This window comes from Lygodium microphyllum, chromosome 29, assembly GCF_053477565.2.
Source record: "Lygodium microphyllum isolate KBCC chromosome 29, Lygodium_microphyllum_v1.1.10, whole genome shotgun sequence".
NCBI lineage: Eukaryota > Viridiplantae > Streptophyta > Polypodiopsida > Schizaeales > Lygodiaceae > Lygodium > Lygodium microphyllum.
Window position 1 is genome coordinate 123208187 of NC_141163.1, and position 16205 is coordinate 123224391.

Below are 16205 nucleotides of genomic sequence, written 5' to 3' on the forward strand. Positions count from 1 at the left end.
GCTACTGTGGATCCTAAAAATGTTTTGCGCTCATTCTCGGTGTTTTATGAACGTGCTGTTATACTCTTCTTCACTGGTAGGATCCCAGTGCTTTCCTATATTCGCCACTGGCTGCAAATTCTACTACAAGGGGAGTGTGTTGAAGAGATTTTTGTTGGGCCTCGTGGCTTTTATGAGGTGCTGTTGAAATCCGAGAAGCATCGTGCCGATCTGTTGTCTAAACTGCCATTGTTCTTTGATCGCCGTTTGGTCCATGTTGTGCCATGGCGCCCAATGGCAGATTTCAGCGCTTGCTTCAACACGAATGCCCGATGTGGGTTGAAGTGGAAAATTGTCCGGCTGTTTATTGGCCACTATTAAAGGATGCTATGGCCCTTGTGGGCACTGTTTTGGTTCCCTCGAGTCTAAGGGCCACGAATCGTAACCATTTGTGTATGTTATGGGACACTGCTCGGAAAAGGCCTGCTTGGTTAGGTCTTAATTGCTCTGGCATGCATCCTTTGCACTTTCGTTTGAAATGGGGTAACTTTGCAGGGCATTGCTTTTCATGTTGAAAATTGGGGCATTTTATGGTCGAATGTCTAGCAAAGCAACCGGCTTCAGATGCTGAGCATGTTTTGCCTCCCATGGAAGATATGGTGCTTGATGCTCCGTCATAGGATGCGACCCAGCCACCTAAAGTTTTGGATAAAGGCAAATAACATGTTTCGGGTTTTGATTCCCGTGACAATGACTGGGTGGATGTACATCCAAAAAAAGGTAAAAGGTTTGATGTTGGCATGGCGGATATTGTGTCTAATGCTTCTCAAGATTCCTTGCGTACTTATACGCGCAGGAAAGACATGCTGTCTTCAGAGCACACTACTCATGCTAGGGTTTCTTCAGCTCCTCGCAATCTGCCTACTAGGAAAGTATAATAGATGGTGCGAAGGGCCCACCTGCTAAGTTGGCTTTTGATGCTAGAGGTAATGTGATTACCCCATGGGATCGTTGTTATCCCCGTTCCATCCCCAAGACTGTGGATACACCATCTACCTCGAAATCTGGCCGTCAGAACTCTTTTGCTGTGTTAGCTAATTTTCTGGATGAGGGAGCTCTCGACATTCTAGCATAAAAGGTTAAATCCAGGCAAGCCTTGCCTCGTTCTTGATTTTCTTTTTTTTTGAATACACATGAAGATAGCCACGTGGAATGTGCGAGGCATTTGTTCTCGCAATAAGCAACATGCCATGTGGAGTTTATTGCATGAGAATCAGTGGGATGTCTTGTGTGCTGTTGAGCACAAGAGTCACGGTGAAGCAGAAAAAGTCGCGGATCGCCATGGGTTTCGTTTGTTTTATGCAGGGACACATGCCATACATTATTCTGGTGTGCTTATGATTGTCCATGAGAAATATCAGCCGGTTCTTATTAAAAATGATATACATGGTTGTTTTGTGGTGATTAAATTTTTATTTGAAGGAGAGATCTTATGGTTACTTGGGCTCTATGCTCCAAATGACCCTTTATCCCACCGGGATCTTTGGAATACTTTGCAGACCTCCTTGTCACTTGGCAGACGGGGTTTTTTGATGGGGGATTTTAATATGTGTGTTGATCCTTTGCGGTCCACATCAGAACATTCGGTGATCAACGCTCTGGAAAGCCGTGTGTGGAATGTGTTTGCTCTTGCCGTACTTAAGCAAGATCTTTCAGAAGAAGATCAGGATTTCGGGAACCATCATACGTACTGAACTTGATCTTCTTTTCAAGTTGAGATAGTGACTTAGTCTTCTTCTTTTTCTTATGCCTTCGGATCTTGAGGTTGAAGATGATGAAGTGCTTGATGGGGATGAAGATGGAGACGAGGGTGAAGAATGTCGACGCCTTTGACGATGATGAGGTCTTCCACGAGAAGGGTGTGACTCTTCGTCACTAGAAGAGGGTCCATCAGAGTAGGTGCCAGATGACTTTGAAGAAGAGGATGAGCTTCGACGCGATCTTTTTCTTTGTCTTGAAGTAGAATGGGACTGCCTCTTAGAAGTAGTTGGACTTCTTGATCGGCTCCTTTCATTGGTATGGCTTTGTCTCCTTGAAGCAGATGGGCTTCTTTCCTTGAATTCTTTGGGATTCTCAAAATTTTCTAGTTTGAGAAGTTGCTCACAAATTTGCTGATTCTTCTCTCTAAGACTTTGAATGGCTTGAAGGATAGCACTCGACTGATCCATTGAGACTCTAAAAATATGCTCAAGCACTCAATGCAAGGGCTGAAAACAAACAAACTTATAATATTAAGCACTACCAGTGTTGGGGTGAGGACCGAGCCAAAGCTCTGATACCACTATAAATGCCCCGAACAACATAGTATGCTTAACAATTATGATATTCACTTGTTTTCGAGATTTAATATGAAAGAGAATGAACACTTAAAGCTGAAAATGAAAATTACTCACAAAATTACAGCCATGAAAATGTAAAAGTAATGGAGACAAGATTGAGGGTTGAAGATGGGCAAAAACCGCCCCCCCCCTCCCCCGGAAGGAATGTATTTCTGCTCAACCCAAGTCCCTTAGGGAAGAGCTCAGTTACAATCAACCTGAGAGTGAGGAGAAGTAATTCTCACTCTCACAAGATCATGCAAAGATATATAAACACAGATGCATTATCTATTATGCAATGATAAGAACTGATTTCTTTACAGTATGAGAGAAGAAAGAGGGGAAATCAATCTTTCTCCATCGTTGATCAGCAGTACATGGATAGGGCTCGCTTCTTGTTGCTAAAATGGAAGAAAGAGCTTGAGAAGGAGGTGCTGTAATGAATTTACAGGCTTGCTGTCCTGTAAAAAAACAGTGATAGAAGAGGGAATATGGAGGAATTTGATAATGGAGAAGTGGGGGATGATGATGGGGATGGATGGGGCCAGTTTCTAGCTATCTGTGGGTGATGTATATGAGTTTACAACAAAGAGAAATGATGTTGAATGAAGAAAAACAAGCTCTTATTTCTAGGAGAGGGAAGAGCTAGTACAAAAGGGGAAAGTGGAGTAGCACAAGACAAGTGTCCAGCCACATGTCATGAGATGTGACAAGTGGTGGGACACTTGGAAACTTGTGTGACAAGTGTCTTGACACTTGTCTCTTCTCTATGGCCTTTCTTTTTGGGCTGAATACTGTCAAGAATAGAAACAACCAAATTTAGTAAGCACAGTTAGAGTACAGAATTTACTATTTTTAGAATGACATCCCTATTATTTAGGACTAGCATTTTTAGGCTAATTCGAGGCTCCTAAAATTTAGGGATCTCCTAAAATTTAGGGACCCCCCAAAATGGGTGTCATATGAAAGCTTTTTCCATGTACATCGCAAAAACGGTATCAGAATCTTCATGTGACTTTCCTATGCAAAGAAATGTGCATTTCAAGCTTTCAGCCCACACATGCACATTATACAAGCATTTCATGATCATGCCATCTTGTTGATTGTAACTATCTGTTCTGGCAGATCTAGCCCACACTTCAAGGCATCAATCCTTTCTATGTGCGAGTCTAACCCTGATATGCGTGAGTTCTGGTCACAGGCGCCCAATCGGGCCATATAGGTGGAAGTGTGAACTATCTTTTCTCTAACCCACCGCATGGGTTCACCATAACCTGTGACCACTCATCAGTGCCAGCTCCAATGCACTTTTCTTTATATCTAATTAGTACAAAGGAAACAAATTTAATAAATCATTATATAGACAAATTAATGAAAAAGGATACAAATTTTGTTTCTATAGAGTTGTGACAGAGGCGACAGAGTGGGCTCAGCACAATGGACAGAGACTAGCCATACTTCTCTTGGATTTCGAGAAAGTTTATGATAGGGTGGACTAGGATTTCCTAGAGGGCACCATGGCAAGGTTGGGTTTCCCACAGGCTTGGATTCGCGGGGTCTCTGCACTTTACAGATCGGCCACTAGTAGGGTTCTCATAGGTGGTAGGCATGGGGAGGAGTTTCGGCTGGAGAGATCGGTCCGGCAAGGCTGCCCCCTAGCCTCGTGTCTATTCCTACTCTTTGCAGAGGCGATGTCTCACTTCCTCAGGTCCCGTGTGAGTGGTTTATGCGGCCTTCGACTTCCAGTGAGAGAGTAGATGGAGTTGCTAGACTCAGAGTATGCAAATGATACAACACTCTACATAGAGAACGATGAGTTGATGTTGGAGAGAGTGAGGCTAGCCCTTGAGGTGTTCTGTTCAACAGCGGGAGTGAAAATCAACTAGCGAAATTCGGTTGGTTTTCTCACAGACCTGGACTCTAGCACAAATGGGTGAGCAGAGGGCAGACCGTCTGGTATCTAGGATTCCAAATGGGACTCGGCATCTATCCTGCCCAGCAGTTTCTTCTAGTCCTTGATTCTATTCGGAGAAAGTTGACCTACTGGAGCACAGCTCGTCTCTCACTAGCCGGCCGAGCCCTGGTGGTTAACAAAGTCCTCCTAGCGACGGCCTGGTACATCGCCTCGTGTTCGTATTTCTTCTCGTCTTGCGTAGTGCAACTTCGCTGCCTTGTGCGGAACTTCCTTTGGTCTGGGTTCGACGGCTCCAAGTATTCCTAGGCCAAGGTGGCGTGGGCGACCATCATACGGCATCAGTTAAAGGGAGGGCTCGGGATCATAGACCCAGAGTTTTAGAGTATGGCTCTCTTGGGCAAGCTAGTTATATGCGGCCTCACACCGGGAGGACAGACCTGGAAGGTCCTACTGCAAGAGGGTCTTCAGGATTGTAGACCGAAGCTTGGCGGTGAGTGGAGGCCATCCCTGAGATGGATCTTCATGTCAGCCCCAAATCAACCCCCCCCCCCCTCCCCCCCCAAGATCACCTTTCCTATGCAGCTTACTCCGTGTGTGGCAGGGCCTCCGTAAGGCCCTAATCCAGAGCCCCCCAAGTTGCCAAGAGGAGATAGATCGTTAGCCAGTGATCTGGCACCCCTAGGTCAAAGATCGGGAAGGGACACAGATTGGCGAGCGCCCCCATATCCAGTGGGCTAGTTGGGTGGTCGGCCCAAATCGTACCATCAAGACATGGCAGAAGGTGTACAGGATGGCGAACGTGGAGGTGCTGCAGCGAGTATCAGGCTGCCAAAGAGGAGTGGAGTTGAGGCAAAGGGAGATAGACGCAGCAATACCTCTGGAGTGGGTTGCTCCCCCGAGACGAGTGCCGATAGACCCCAGGGAGGTATGGGCAGCTAGGTTCTCACCAGCAGGCATCCCCCTATAGGTGGCACGTAGAATGGGCGGCGCTCCGTAGGGGACTTTCTTCGCTATTCAGGAGGGGGGGCGTTTGGCCCTTAACAAAGGGCAGCAAGATGAGGGATTAGTTGCCCTTTTGTGGAGGAGGATTCGGGTGGTGGGCCTTCAGGGGAAGACATGGCGACTAGACCCCTATGTTTTTTGGAAGGAGCTCAGGGAGTGGCGCCTTTGGATCTGGGAGGGCAGACCACTTGATGAGCTGGAGTGGGATCCAAGAGAGTGGCTATGGCCGGCCACGATAGTTGCCAAGAAGCCACCGAGGTTCCTGGAATACACTATCAGGATTTTGGCAGACACATACTGATGAGGGAGGACATGGATTGGGCGCCGTCACATAGCAAGCACTGGGTAGAGCATAGCATCACGGAGCCATTCCGACGGACCTTTTGGTGTCGCCTATGGGATAGTTGGAGGCTGAGGAGGGTATCATAGTTCTTATGGCTGGTGGCATATGGAGGCTTGGCAGTGGGAAGTTGGCTTGCCCAGATGTAGGAGAGAGGTTGTAAGCACTGCACACAGTAGTCTCTGGAAACCCCTAAGCATTGCCTTTGGTCATGTGAGGAGACGCAGCTTGTGTGGAGAGAAGCATGCCGCATCCTTCGCTGTATAGCACCCGACCTTGGATATATCTCATGGGGAGCTTTCTGTTGGTAGGCAGTCAGCCAGGGCCACCATCGTCTGTATGAGGCCGGGATGCAGGACACGATATTCATCATTGAGGCAGGGTCATGCATAGTGGTCGGCTTGGAGGCGCTACCCATCCGTCAGGTACTAAAGCCCACATCAGACTGCTCCGAGGTATGGGAGATCATAGGGAGTCTTATTGGATGGCATATCTGGAAGGCACGGTGTCAGGAGACTTTTGGCAGAGAAAGACTTTCAGCATAGGCGACCTTAGCAGAGCTCTGGATCTCCATCATCCACTCCCTCTGCGGCTGTTAGGATCAGGTACATGGCGAGTCTAGGGCTCATCAAGAACTCCGTAGTCATTTCATGCATACCTGGGGTGGCTAGGACCTGGTTTTTGTGATGCAGGCAGGCAACCCCAGATGGCGATACACCTCCCCTACATGGCTTCTTGCCCCCATCCCCCCAGACTGCCTTGAGAGGCTTGTATACATGATGTATTTGTGACTTTGCATTAGCTCCAGCTAGTCTGTTGAGCATGAGCACTTCGTTGTAATAAGTTTTTTGAGTAATATAATCAGCCACATTTTATTTGCAAAAACAAAGAGATAAGCTAGCATGAGATGCCATGCTCTTGTAGAAACTCGAGAAACTCGTGGAAGGTGAACTCACCCCCACTTTCACTCCTCATGCATCCTATACGATGACTAGTCTAGTTATGCACCAGCAACACCCAAGCAAAGAAATATATAAAGGCATCGGACTTATGCTTGAGAAAGTGCATCCTATCTGGTCATCAACCATCTATCGACGTGACAACTCATGAAGAGAATTGTATCCGAGATATCCTAAGTAAAAATGCCAAAAGACTCTCACTGCTCATAGACTCCCGGGTAGTGGCTAAAGCCTAGAAGTAATGGAATTGAGAGCCCTCAGCTATCAACTCGAAGAGAAACTGTGTCATGTGGTACAACCCACTAGACTATGCCTCACTGCAAGCGATTACTAAACGAGTTTGAGAGTCAAGGACCTCCATTGTGGTTGCTATAAAAAAATATTAATCATCCCAACTAGCAAAGCTGCTAAATGGATAACAAGTTCTCCCCAAGGTGGGGGACATAGTATACATCATCCAATGTAGCGCAATCCGAGACTTGTTCAGTGACGAAACTGATGCAATTATGAGCTTGAATCTTAATTGAGGAGTTGTTCCCAACTTGGACTCTCTCATTTTAAGGGATTCAAGAAACAAAAATATCCTCAATGGGGATCATATAATGAGTAGCTCCAATGTCCACAATCCAAGGAGTAGTTGAAGTACTCGACTGTGACAAGTGGGCCTCCAGAGTCACCTCACTAGGAGGCAACTCATCGGTGTGGACGAGACTCACATCCTCAAATGTCTCTACAAAGACAATGTGAGCCTTAATAGACTGGTTAGACAAGCTCTCTAGCATTGATAACATTGTCGACTGTGATGGCTAACCAGTGGCAGCATGGATTTGGCCTCGCCACCACCCTTGCTAAGGGTTGCCACCACCCTAAGTTCCCTGTTGTTTAGGGCTTGTTTGTCTAAGTGGCGGAGGCCTTAGTCTTAACTTTTGGTGCTATCCTCTTACCTTTGATTGATACTAGTCGTCAAAGTGGCCAGTCTTCTAATAATGTTGACAATACCATATTTTCTTCAGTACATTTTACCACTCGAGTTTTAGAGATGATTCGGAGTTGGCTCAACCTAGTTTGATTTTGATTTTGACTTCGGTTTCGTTTTTGCTAAGGGTTGCCACCACCCTGAGTCCCCTGGTTTTTGGGGGTTGTCTATCTAAGTGGTGGAGGCCTCAGTCTTAGCTTTTGATACTATCCTCTTACCTTTGATTGATACTAGTCATCGAAGTGGCCAGCCTTCTAATAATGTTGACAATATCAATTTTTCTTTGGTACATTTTACCACTCGAGTTTTAGAGACGATTCGGAGTTGGATCAACCTAGTTTGATTTTGATTTTAACTTTGGTTTTGTTTTTTATTGTGATTTGAGTTTTTATTATATTTACTCTTCCCTTGTTGCTGCTCCTTTTGAGAGGTAAGACTATGAAATTGATTGAATAGCTGAGTGTAACACAATAGTTGATACTCAAATTCATAGAACGTGAGCATTGTGGGCTATGAGATTACGTGCCTCAAACATGGAAGTATTTCCTTGGTAGCTCATTAAGAAACAATGTGACCTAATCGTCCTAGGACCTAGGAGCCCCCGTGGTAGAGAACTCAACAGGAAGGCACCGATACTCAGCCAATTTGACTTTCAAGTCATCCCTATCAGTGATTTTAGGAGCTCATGATCCAAATTGATGCAACGGATCCTATCCCCAGCCGCATAGCGCTTAGTTAAGTGTATCCAACACTCAAATGCTAAGTCAAAATGCTGAAGTTGTGAATGAAATTGAGGTAATAGACCTCAGCTCGACAATAGCAGAGGCATTCCTAGCCTTCCATGAGTAGACAATCTTGTATGGAACAAGTGTGGGATCAAGTTGGGGTTCCAACCCTTGCACAATATCCCATCCGTTCTATGAGTCAATGACATGTCTCATCAAGTTAGACCAAGTAGTGAAGTTTGACCCGTTAAAACGAGTCTTGTCATTAGAGGCATGTTTCACTGATGAGGAGGAAGAACCATGAGGTGTTGGATAAGTAGAATAAGATGGATAAGGAGGAGGTGGTGGAGGGGGATAAGTAGGGGGTGGGTAGGCAAAAATAGATTGAAATTTTCCAAGGGGTGCTGATTGATGCGCAAACATTGGAATATGAATGTTTCCATAAAGTGCCAAAGGAGATGGAGACAACAGGACACATAAGCCCTATCCAATTGTTGGCCGGGGCACAACAAAATGACCAGAAGGCCCACTAGGTAAAATACCATGGAGGCAAACTATGAATTTCTAGCCGTGAAAATCCGAAAAGTGTATGGACGAGGGGATGAACCTCCATCGTTCTGTCCTTGTAAAATCATTAGACTAGTGCATTGAATCTAAAGGGGAAAACTCAAATTTACGTTCAATTTGTTGTTGAGCTTCATACATGAGGATAAGATCATATTCGGCTAGTGAGATCTTGTATGATCTATGGACTCCTTAGTAGTCCGAAGTCTCTCTAACCATGTCAAAACTAGGAGGAGCAAGCTGTGAGGCTGATTCTGTCTCATTTCTCAATGTGCTAGGCTCAGGAGCATCATGATGCGGTGAAGACGTGTTCGAGTTCATCTTGGCCTCTTGTTGTTCATGCTTCTTGCAAAGGGCTTTCAAATCAAAGGCCTAGGTTTCGTTAAAGAGATCCTCACTCTAATACCATGTAAAGAAATACCCTAACGCAGAAACATAAATGAAAGCATATGACAGACCATAAACTTAACAAAACGCAATTAGGTTTAGGGTAACTTGGAGACAATGAACATAGTGATATTCTGAATGAATGAATAAATATAATACAATGCTCATGCAACAAACAAACCATGCTGGGAATGAAAATTGTAATCCAAACTCTTGTTTCTCAAAGACCAAGGTAGAGGTAATGAGCTAGAGAGCATGTTATACTCCTGACAAATCCCAAAACACAGCAAGGCAGCCTCTAGATGTTGGACAGCAACAAAAACAACAAATAGTGATGCCAGATTAGTGTCAAACAAGCAGAAGAGAGAGAAATCTGCAAAACACAGCCTTGGGAAGTTGTAGGATGACTATCAAGCAGCAACAATAGTAGCAAAACACAGCACTTAGGAGGGTGGCAACAGCACAGCAGCAGCAGCTGGTTTGCAGCAAACACATCCTCTAGATGGTCGTCGACAGCAGGTTGGCAGCTGGCTGCAGCAAACACAGCAGTAGTACAGATCAGCTTGGCTGTTCACAGCAATGAAGTGTGTAAACTGTGTGGAGAAGGTTGGAAACATGTGTCAGATGGATGTAGGCGGTGAAAAGCAGCCTTAGTTGAGATGTCCTCTACGAATGGGTTGTGGGCAGCAAAGCTAGATCACTTGAAACCTGCAAAAATGAGATTGGACTAAATGAAGGGCAGTCTAGCTATTTATAGAAATTTTTAGGACCTCGAACCTCCCCCCATTTTAACACTCGAATCACTCCTTGTTTTAGGGTTTTTCAGGAATTAAGCATTTTTGGGGCTGTTCAAGAGGTTAATTTAGCATGTAATGCATATTTTAGCTCAACAACCCAATCCCTTTGCAGTACTAGGAGACTTCTTTGAAGACGAAGTACTATAGACATTGGCAACAAAGGCCCAAGCCCATGCAACAAAATCTCATCAAAACTCTTGATCCCTTGTGAAGCAACCAGTCTAGCTCTGGTGTCCCTCTTGCACGTTTGTCATTTTGTATCTGCTGAATCTATTGTATCTGGTCTATGTATGATGGCCCAAAGCCACCCTACACCTTGTAATCTTGTAATCCTATACTTTATTTTGTATAATTAATACAATTACCTATTACAAAAAAAAAAGAATGGAAGAAGAAATCTACACTAACAAAAAAGAATGCTAAATACAAAGCAGATTGATCACTCCCGACACACAGCCCAAAGCGTCATGAGGACACTAAATAAGACTGATGACAAAGACGAGCACCAGATGATGGAAGAATGCCATTGGATGATGGAGAGTGCTGAAATCTGCTCCAATGAATTGGAGCAGCTATACATAGCCAAACATGACCAAAGTTGGCCAACTACTACAAAAGGATGGCCTAAGTTTGGCCAACCTACATCTGCCAATAAATTTATTGCAGGAAATGCGATTGCCAGTAAATAGCTGGTCGCCCCACTATGGATGCAGCCTCAAGTCACTGAAAAAGAAATGCACTTAGCTAGCTCTCTCAAAAAGCTAGTGTGAACACACAAACTAACTAAAGCTAGAGTGTAATGCACTGAAATGCATACTCTAGAAAGGGCCGGAAAATCTGAGGGAGCTCAAAACCAGGAGATGACAAACTGAAATAAGACAGGCTAACAAATTTGTCTTACTGTGTTAAGGGGTGGTTGATGTTGCGTCTTATATGATTCCTCCAGGAGACCAAAAATTTAACGGCCTTGAGACCAAGAAGAGGTCTGCGACGGAGATAACCTAATTAATTGGAAAATGTTAAATTCTGGGGACCATGGTTTAGAGGGGAGATGGAAATAGGAGTTTATGGAACCTTGCTGCAAACTACTTCTATTCAATTTTGTTAATGGTGGTTGGAGTTGCGCCTTCTATGTCTCCTTTAGGAGTCTATCGGCAATATACCATCATCCTTGAGCTTTTATACCAATCCCCTTCACTTTGCCTGGTATCTTCACTTACCTTGGCTTGGTGATCTCTGGTGTTAGTAAATCAGTGTGAAGCCTAGTATCAGAATGCCCAGGTACATTGATGGTCCTTGATTTGTAAGGCAGGCTAGATTCAACTAATACATTTCATAAATTTCCTTCTACTTCTCAGACTAGCTGACATTTCGAGCACCACCATGATGTCTAATCATGAGTACGACTGAGACGAGCAAAGTCTCAGCCTCAATCTCAGGAAAAGCCACGGCCTCCGCCACAGCCCCCCAGCATCAGCCTCAGGGATTGAAGATTTTGAAGGAAATTTTATTCTTACCAGTTCCTTCATTTGGAGATCATTCGCAGTAGGTGCCTGAGAAAGGAGACTATTGATTTCATTAGTTTCCTTGCAAAATAAGAGGGGCATGTTGCGAAATCCCATGGGCCACATTTTAGGTCTCTAGTTGATTCTTTTTTCAATAATTGCCAGAAGTGGCAGCTATCAAGGTTGGTTTTTATCCAAAATTTCCCATCTAGGCCATCGTCAAGTCTCTCAAATCAGACCTGCAAAATCCAAATCATAGGGGGTTATATTTTAGATGGAAGGTACAGTCTTGCTAGCTTCCATTTGGATTGAAACATGATGACTTTATTCTGCTTTCAACTTTTCACTATCACCAAACTCTGTCCAAATGGTTCTCATTGTGACCAACAATATGAAAAGACAAGTTCCTTAAGTATTATCAGTACCTGATACAAGGTAATACAGTCATATAGATCCTCATCGAAAATGTCATTGATGTAACGAATGCTGTGATTTCCTTACAGGTTGAAGTGGGCACTCGTGACCATGTGATTGTGGATGTGAACTTCTTTCCAACATTCAAAGATGTCAATAAAGAACAGTCTATCCCTGCATTTTGGGATGCTCTGTATATGGCACATTGAAGCTTCAGGTGCTCCTGCAGAATTCAAATAATCAAATTTTTGAAGCTGCAGGTTCTCCTGCAGAACTCAATTAATCAAATGTGTAGAGATATGCAATGTGTATCTTCTGCTCACTCACTGTTAACATCAATCTGTGAATACAGCAAGCACTTAGCAGCTGCCACCATGCAATGTTTGCAGGCTGTGTCAAGCTTATACAGTGAATTGAGGTACGATGATGGCATGTGACAAAAGTCGACCCTTGATTTGCAATTTTGGTATGTATCCAAAATTCTCTACTCCTGATTACCTCCTTATACTAAAGTAGTTGTAATGACTTACGTTAGGGCAGCCTTTTTTAGGTGCTGAATATGTCCCCAGGGATGGGCCAGCAATCATCGCTCCGACCCATACCCATATGAGGCGCCTTGTTGAAAAACTGGTTTACCCAAAAGGAAAATTTAACGGCTTCAAATGGAAGCTACATGTTCATGCAACACTATATGGGTGGATAAGAACAAGGTGAAAAAGCTCCAATGCACGAGATGAGAAGAGATGACAATAACGCTTTTTCTTTTGACTTTTGCAAGTGTTATCCATCATACGTTCATATTCCTAAAGGCATAGCTAACAAGAACAATTGGTAAGGAGACCATTCTTATGGCACATATAAAAAAGTAGTAGAGCTTGGGGGATTCTCATTTTGATTTCCAATCAAAAGTTTTGAATATATGATTAGATTTATGCGACTAGGAAGCATTGAATGGTCCCAATCCTTATATCTGGTTTTATATAGTGTGTTTTGCATTTCTTCAAATAATTTAACACTAGAAGGCAATGATGTGGCACTTTTTAGCAAATTGAAAAAATGACACCCGAGTAACGTCTAGGAATATGCTTTGTTTGTGGCTTAAAATTGACGGTGGACATGCCTTATATTTGAACCTCACCTTCTCATGGGCTCCTTCACATAAGTTTTGAGGTAAATTATTTTTCTCCAAATGATGGCAAGACAACTATATAGGCTAGGGTAGAATTGTCCCTTGAGAAGATACGTGTGACTACGAGATGGAAGTGGTGCTACAAGAAGTACATGGAGGGATAGCAAGAGGTCATTTTGATGCCAGCACCCATTCACTAGCAATAATGGCTTGGGAGTATACAAGCATTAATCCATTTCATTTTGCATCTCAAAATTTTCAGATCCTCTTCTTAAGGCAAAAAATTGCAATGGTCTTTGATTTTGTGACAAGATGATAAGAAGCACAAAATTGATAATAGTGTCATCACATAGCATTTATTTCCTTACAAAACTAAAGTCATTTGATGTTACATTTAGCAAAGTATTGTTCCACGCTAAAGGGATCATTTTAAGAGCACTCCACCTTTTAAAAAATGTGTGGGGAGCCAATAGGATCCTAACCCCTTGCCTGGAGATTTTACAGATAGTATTTAATCATTGGGAAGTCTTGGAGTAGACCAAGAATAGCCCAAAGCTTGATAGATTAGACAAGTTATCCAATTCGCTTGATATTCGTAAGACTAGAAAACATGGAAGAGTGTCCTAGGCTATGTTAATTAGAAGTTTTCACTTCTTGATGAAACTAAGGTACATTGTAATAGAATGGTTAAAAGTTTTTCACTTTCAATGCACAAAAGAGTTTTGATAAGAATGGATAGCCAAGATTAGGCCATTAAGCATATATTAGTAATGATTATATTATATGACTTGTGAACACATGGTGATATACATCTTGCAACTTAAGCTATAGACCTTGTGGTCCCAACACTCTACTAACCAACTTGGTTACTTAGAGCTTGTGTTAGTTTTTGTGCTTGAGGAGAATGTTGGGGGTAAAGGCGTTTGTGCCTAGCCGCCCGTGTATTAGTTACATTGATAATATCCACATACTCGCACACTTATACATTGCAGGTGACGGGCGTCCATCACTGTCGCTTCATTCTTTATTCTTTTTAGCTTTTGCTTCCACTTCAAGGCTCACTCTCTTCAATTGGTATCAAAGTCATTGCATTGGCATTAAGGAGCTCAACCCGACATAGCTTCTCATTCGAATGTATGATTTTAATACTCCTTGTCTTCTAGGGTACTTGCATTCAAAAGTTTGCATTCAAAAGTTTTCTCATTGGCAACCATGGCTTCTCATTCGAATGTATGATTTTAATACTCCCTGTCTTCTAGGGTACTTGCAATTGCATTGGACCTCTTTGAGGCCTTCCTTCGCAAACCCTAGAGCTTGCCTTGTCTCCCATTTGCCTCAACACACGCTATAGTACCTCCAAAAACAGACAACGTGATTTGCGCATGTTCCTAGCCTGATCTCTCTTGCTCAACTTGGTCACTCCTCCAACCTCTAACAAGCTCCTGGCACTCTTGGCATCCTTAAGGATGATTGGCAATACCTCCAGGTACTTGTACTTGGCATTGGACATCAATTGGAGCTCTTGGAATCAGTCATTCATTCATAGTTTGTGATAGTTTGTTGTCATATAGTTCAAGATAGCACTTCATTCATTGTCTAGAGGTCACATATACTTCTTGAGATGTCTATTTGATGTCGGATTATCTGGGGATGTTATGCCAATGTATTGGAATGCTAAGGGATTGATTTGAGTACTCTTTTGCTCAGTTTTACAAAGGTTTTTGACTATTGTAATAAGCAGTGATGAATGCTATTTTATGAGTGAAAGCATATGCTTATTACTCTCGAGTGCTTATTAACTACCTAGGTTGATGTACCGATTCTTGTTACATGCTTGGGTATGTTTCCGGCTTGCTTTTGAATTGAGATTGGAGCTTTGAATCTTGGCATTGATTCACTCACTATTCTATCTAATTATTTGATGCTTTAGTAAGAGCTTTGCAAGTTACTTGGGTCGGATGCTCCCGAATATATGCTACATGGATCTTGGATGTATAAATGCCTTCCACATGATGCTTTGAGCTTTGTTTGCTCGTCTGATATTCAACTTTCATTCCAGTAGGAGCCACTTGTTGACATTTGGATATTAAATTGAGCATTTGGTTATGCAGTCAAGCTTGAGGGTCTTACAGTGAGACCGTGGGACTTCGTGACATATATATGCTCGTGTCATGCTTTATGTATGCAGTTGATGCTTAGTGGGCCGATATGACATTACTTTTGGGCCAACACCTGTCTCTATCATGATGTTGGTAATGTATGCATCTTGGTTGGTTATGTACTAAGCTTCCATTACATTGCTCAGTCCATTGTGCCTCTAGTTGGTCTCTTTTGTTACTCGTGAGACCCACTCTATGCATGATGGTTATTCTTATGTGATGTATCTTAGTCTGACACACTGATTTGACGGCTCTTGGTGCCAGTTGCATCTTCACTCATTGCTAGTTGGAGCTATTCCCTGGCAATTGCAGTTTGTCTTATATCAGTTGTAATTGCCCCTCTTTTGGCATTGATTTCTTACTAATGTACTTTATTTTTAGCATGCTATAATTGCAGTTTATTGCATTTTTTATGTGAACAGTCATCTTCATTTGACAATTCTTTGCATTGAGTTTGTGGATAGTTCATTACTTAGTCAATACCCATTGTTTTTAGCTTGATCTGGCAATGGTTTTAGGATTGTTGGCAATAATTACAATAGCCTTTTTTGACAGTTTGTGCACTTGTTTGCCTTCGTTATGGCTGGTGACTCAACTAATAGTGCTATCTTTAATATTGATAAGTTGCATGGCACCAACTATAGCAATTGGAAGGCCCAAATCTGGCAAGTTTTAGTGTAGAAAATGCAAATTAGGCATTTTGAAACATAAGGATCACAAACCCGAACTTATTGATGCAAATGATTGGGCTAAATTAGATGAGCTATGTAAGTCCATTATATTATCCCTCTCTAAGCAAGCATTCTATAATGTTGTCTCTGATGGGTAGTCCGCATGGGAATTATGGGAAAATATTTGCAATATTTATGACAAACAGAGCTCTGATTCTCAAATGTATTGGTTGAAGCAACTCATGGACCTTCGTATGGAGAACACTTCTATGTCAGCTCACTTAAATGAGTTTCATTGCATTATC

At 43.0% G+C, this 16205-nt stretch overlaps 1 long non-coding RNA gene across 2 annotated transcripts; it reads right to left on the reverse strand.

The window, feature by feature from the left end:
• Positions 1–10575: 10575 nt before the first annotated feature.
• On the reverse strand, positions 10576–12564 carry LOC148011102 (uncharacterized). 2 transcript variants are annotated; one of them, XR_015689555.1, is made up of 3 exons: positions 12472–12564; positions 11953–12164; positions 10576–11766 (listed from the first exon to the last, which is right to left on the reverse strand). It is a non-coding gene; the product is annotated as an uncharacterized LOC148011102 (long non-coding RNA). The 2 variants fall into 2 exon arrangements; XR_015689556.1 differs by lacking the exon at positions 12472–12564 and adding an exon at positions 12269–12402.
• Between the last annotated feature and the right edge of the window lie 3641 nt (positions 12565–16205).